Source organism: Vanacampus margaritifer, chromosome 3 (assembly GCF_051991255.1).
Source record: "Vanacampus margaritifer isolate UIUO_Vmar chromosome 3, RoL_Vmar_1.0, whole genome shotgun sequence".
NCBI classification, from domain to species: Eukaryota; Metazoa; Chordata; class Actinopteri; order Syngnathiformes; family Syngnathidae; genus Vanacampus; species Vanacampus margaritifer.
In genome coordinates, this window is record NC_135434.1 from 6,115,384 (window position 1) to 6,121,383 (window position 6,000).

The following is a 6,000-nucleotide window of genomic DNA, read 5'->3' on the forward strand; positions in this document are numbered from 1 at the left end:
GTGTTTGTGGAATATAAAATAGGCAGGAACCCCCCCTCGTTTTTTCCATCTCTGGGGGCGGCCATTTTGCCACTTGCTGTCGATTTGACAATGACATCACAGTTGCTCAGGTAACGACCAATCACGGCTCAGCTTCAAAAAAACACTATTTTCCATTTTGAAAGTGGTTTGACCCGCACAATTAGTATCAGTCATCACATTTTATTGTTTTGTTATATTTTTAAATACTTTAATAAGAGACCAAATACTTTATTACTTGCAGTACTCACTAAGGCAGCCTCTCCAGATAAGTGAGTCACAGAACTTGCCCGGGTCAGACTTAAGGTCAGCCTTGATAAGAGTAACATTTAAACATAAGCACAAGAGAAGTGTTATGTCTTTTATTTTATTTTGCATCCTGACATCACCGAACTCGCATCAGCGTTTGAGCATCTTTTAGTTCATTTGTGGCTCCTATTAAATTGTCACTGGACACTACAATTGACACAACAAAGACTGTTGCTAGGCAACAAGTTGAACGCAGCAACAAGCTTCCAATGAGTTGCATGTATGCATTTAGTGCCTTGACTCTTTTTGTGTGAGTGTGTTTGTGTGTGTGTGTGTGTGTGTTAGCCACCTGGTCATATCTTTGCTTTCAGCATAGCCGACAGCAGCTGCGCAGACGGAGCGGGCTTGCTGTCGGACGAGCCCAGAGGAGCAAAGGTTGAGGATGAAGGGGGGAATTGCCCCACTGGTCCAGTCCGGTTTGGACGTGTGGAAAATTGGGGAATATGACACGCGGGCGTCTGAGCTTCTCTGGCATGGAGAAATGGAGGAGAAATTTTGTCTTCCAGTCACGTCAGCAGTGAGGGTTTAAAGCAATGTTGTGTGCTACACTAGCAGCTAAGCTCTTATTAAAAATACAAGTATAGAATGATGCGCAGTGGACATGTTGACCTGCTACATGGAACTTCCATGGAAAATGATTATACATAGATTCAACGTAACTGTTGCAGGCCACTTCAAAAGTGTCCAATACTGTTTTCAATTAACTCATTCGCTGCCTTTAAACGTTAAAAATTAGTTTGAAGTATTTCTATTGGTTTAATATTTTTTCCACTTTTGTTAACAAGAGTACGAAAACCTAGATTTTTTTTAATTGTACATTTAGAGCAGATATGAAATTTGTGATTAATCGTTAGTTAACTAGTGAAGTCATGCGATTAATTACAATTTAAAAAAAATCAATAATCTTTTCTTTTGTTTATTCATCCACTGCCATTGACGGCTATAAACGTCAAAAATTGATTTTAACTATTTCTATTAGTTAAATTTTTTTTCTACTTTTGTTAACAAGAATATGAAAACTTAAAAAAAATATATTGTACATTAAGAAAATTTGGGATTAATCGTGAGTTAACTAGTGAAGTCATGCGATTAATTATGATGACAATTTTTAATCGCCTGACGCCCCAAATTTTAAATAATCTTTTTAAATTAATTCAACTACCATTGACGACTATAAACGTCAAAAATTCACTTTAACTATTTTTATTAGTTTAAATTTTTTTTTTTCACTTTTGTTAACAAGAGTATGAAAACCTAGAATTTTTGGATTGTGCATTTAGAACAGTTAATAAAATTTGTGATTAATCATGACTAGTGAAGTCATGCGATTAATTATTACAATTTTTTTTTTTAAGGAGATGATGACAAATTTTAATCGCCTGACGCCCCAAATTTTAAATAATCTTTTCTTCGTTTTTTTTTTTATTCATTCACTGCCATTGACGGCTATAAACGTCTTTTTTTTTTAAAAAAATATTTCTATTACTTAAAAAAAATCTACTTTTGTTAACAAGAGTATGAAAACATAGAAAATAAATTATTGTAAATTTAGAACAGATATAAAATTTGTGATTACTCGTGACTAGTGAAGTCATGCGATTAATTATGATTACAAATTTAATTGCCTGACACCCCAAATTTTAAATAATCTTTTCTTTTTTATTCATTCACTGCCATTGACGGCTATAAACGTAAAAAAAAATCACTTGAAGTATTTCTATTAGTTTAACATGTTTTCCCACTTTTGTTAACAAGAGTATGAAAACCTAGATTTTTTTTATTGTACATTTAGAACAGATATAAAATTTGTGATTAATCGTTAGTTAACTAGTAAAGTCATGCGATTAATTACAATTACAAAATGTAATGTTTTCTTTTAAATTAATTAATGGCAGTGAATTAGTTAATGTGCAACTTTAGATCCAAACGTATGCAGATGGACTTGAAATGAATCGACTAACATTTGAACCTGGACTTTGTCACATTTGATGAGGTATGCGGAAGGCCGTCGTGTTATGTTATTTTGGAAGTGGGTTATCACCTTGAGGCGGTTACGGGTATCTGGGTTAGCAATGTGAGGTGCTTTGGAACTTTGTGTGAGGCTTTATAAAGCTCACAGGTCTCACATAAATATTGACCTCTTGACCTCAAGTGTGAGTATCTGGATTTGAGACTGGAATTAAGATCCTCAAACCTGTGAGGCAGAACCACTAGCTCACCTTGTTACCAATATTAGGAGCATTCACATCCATGGACACTTTCAAGTAGGGAGACCAGGGCTTGTTGTCACACGGGTTAAGTTGTCACATTGCAATTATCTTCTCCACCAGATGGCGCAACTAAAAAGTGGCATGCTAGTTTTCTTTCTACATATGGTCAGGGGTCATGTCCTGTCTGAGAAGAGAATAGCACATTGTGAGCTGACGTGTGCCAGTTTACCTTTTTGCACAACCCAAAGTAAAATATTTATTAACTTTATATATTTTAAAACAAGCATCGTCCATATACAAATTCTAGCAGTAATTAATTGGACTCGTTAGAGAGAATCAGGTATCTTGTCATGCCTCTGTTTTAAGCTTTCAACTGGAGTTTTAGCCAACATGGTAGTTTGGGGCAACGTGTCATTTTGGGGTTAGTTGTCACGTGACATATGCAAAGAACAGACCAATGAAAAATTTCAGGACTGGTTTTAGTTTCATGATGAAGCAAGGCTTTCTTTTTTGTAATTCAATTTTCAATCTTATATTTTCAGTTTAAGTAAGACAAAACAGGCATTTGAGGCTGAGAGCCATGACCCACGTGCCAGCAGTTCCTAAGGACTTTTATCCAATACATGTCGCATTGTTTGCATGTTTTTTCAAGTTCAACAAATGTTTCAAGATGGAAAACATTTTCTATGGCTAACTTCAATGTTTACTTTCAAGTAAAAATAAAACAAAAGAAAAACAACTATCATTTTGATCTTGTTTTATTAGTTGCAAAATCCTGTGTGACAACTTACCCTTAGAGTGAGACAACTTACCTGGTGGTTGGGCAACAAGTCACATGTTCACACTCTCAATTTGATTGCTTGTAACTGCACTGACACAAAATAGGAAAATGACATGAATACAAAATGAGACCTGAGATTTTTGTCTTTCATTTGGTACACATTTCTATATATGATGTACTGATTCCAAGAAATAATAAAAATATAAAGATGTAAAAAGTGTGACATCAATACACTGTTGTCGAGTACATTAGCGTACTGCAGCTTGTTGACTGAATGTTTGTACATAATCCTTGCAGCCCCGTCAGTTGTGTAGTCTGCGTGGAAAGAATGTGCGCGTAATAAGGCGGAGACACATTTAAGTGGAGCAACAGTATTAAATGTGCAGACATCTGAAGGTTGGCACGGTTTTGCGGGAGATCGGGCTTCTGCAGACTGGCCGTTTGAAGTAGACGGCTAACATATCAGCGAGGCGTGACTGGAAAGCGCAGACCCCCACGCACCCACCCGCCCACCACCCTCCTCCCCTACTCGCACCTGTTGTTTTTCAGGAGTGAAAGCCACACAGGAGGGAGGTCAAAGCGTGAGGAGGGGGTTGGGGTGGTCTTTGCAGCTTGTGACTCAGTAGAATGTGAGCGGGTGGGGTGGGGTGGGGTGGGGACGGGGGGGTCAGGAAAGGGGCTGTGAGTCAGCCCGAGCTATAAAAAGGAAGCTGAGGGTAAATTAAGATGAGTAGTGAAACAGCAAACCTCCGTCTGGCATGCGGGGAGCCTTTGGAACATAACGTAAAGTGACCAAGGACTTTTGGCCGTGAATGAGGCGAAGACAGCTCGCATAAACGCTCAAGTGTCAACTTTCTTTTCCCATACTGTTGTGATGGTCATTGGAACGTTCCTTTTTATGCCGCAAACACACACTGCCCCCACCGCCAGCAACCTTCAATGCTCATCCAATTGACATAACCCAAGAAGAGAATGCGTCTCTCCATTCCTGGTCTTCGGCTCCGCAAATAGAACCGACATGCACCATTTGTGGAGCATATCTATGTAGTTAAATGGTTATCACACGCCAATGCTAAGCTATTATTATTATATGCGGTGGGAGGTGTTTGGAATATTCCAAAAGTTCTCAGTGTGATATAGCACTGTTCTGCAAGCGTTGTACAGTACGAGTCAAAAAGTTGCATTTGAGACTTCTCCAGTTTTCCACAAAAGAGTTACAATTTTCTTTTGAACGTCATATTTATTGTATTAAGCAGACGTTAAGTGGTTAAAAATGCATATCGGTCAAGCTCCCACTTTTTAAATCGTTGCTCCATTAAAAAAAAAATAAAAAAAAATAAATAAAAAAAATGGGAGGAAAAATACTATTTTAAAAATAAATAAATAAAAAAGTATATTTTTTTAATTGCCATTGTTCAATAAAAAATAGGGGGAAATAAATAATGTTTAAAAAATAAGGGAAAAATAAATATTTTGAAAATGAATAAATAATAAATATTTTTTTAAGTTATTTTTTAAATAAAAAATGGGGGAAAATAAATAATATTAAAAAAATAAATATATTTAAAAAATAAATAATATTTTTTAAAAAATAATATTAAAAAAAATAATAATAATACAAAAAAAAAAAGAAATATCGGCGCAATAAGAACACTTCAAATCCGACAATAAAACTAAATGGGTGCCATTGCAAGCGATTAAACCAAATCTGATCTCATCATACAAGCGGCTGTCTTACATAAAATGTCATAATGAAAAAATAATGTCGTTTTAAGATAGACCGCAGGCAAAGATAAAACAATTTGGTGCAGTGTTTTCAAACTGTTGTTGTTTCTTGTATATAGTGGCGCTTTTGTGTCTTTGCCTTCCACGGTGGCATGTTGAGGGTAAACAAGTTGTGCCCGCTGACAAGGTCGAAAAACAACCTCGCTTTCAGCAGCAGCAGCAGCATCCTGGTGTAGAAGTTCCTGGAACTGGAATGAAGCAGCTACTTTAGACAAGAAAAAAAAAAACTCTCCCCACTCCCCTCTGCCTCTTTTCTGTCCATCTGCAGCTCCCTTTTTTCTTTGTGTCTGCTGAAGAATACTGGCTTTGTAACACAGAACTGAAGCCACTGTGTGTCCGTGCAGTGTCTGTGTGTGTGTGTGTTAAAGCCTATATGTTGTGTGATTTCACCGAGAGATGATGGGGATCGTTCACGTCAAGTGACTTCCCAAAAGGATGTCAACATAAAAAGAAAAAAGAAAAAAAGCAATGCCAATGAATATAAGATGAACAACATGCAGGATTGACCTCATTAAAATGATGCTAGTGTTCCTAATAAAGTGACCATTTAGCTCAGGGGTGTCCAAATCAGGTCTTCAAGGGCCACTATCCTGCATAAAGATGAGTTGAGTTGAGTTGAGTCTCCCCTCCTCCAACACACCTGATTCAAATGATTAGCTCCGCAACAAGCTCAGATAACGATTTTTGATCATTCGAACCAGGTGCGCTGAAGAAGAATTATCTGAAGTGACTTAGATTTACCGACGTGACATTGTTTCGAAGCGTGTGCGCTGCTATGATGTCACAGTGTGCACTGCAGTGGATTGTGGGTAGTGGGATTATCCCATGTGAGGAAACAGCTGAGGTTCGTGTAGCGTCAGCATTTATGAGCAACGCCCTCATATGTGCTCCACGCTG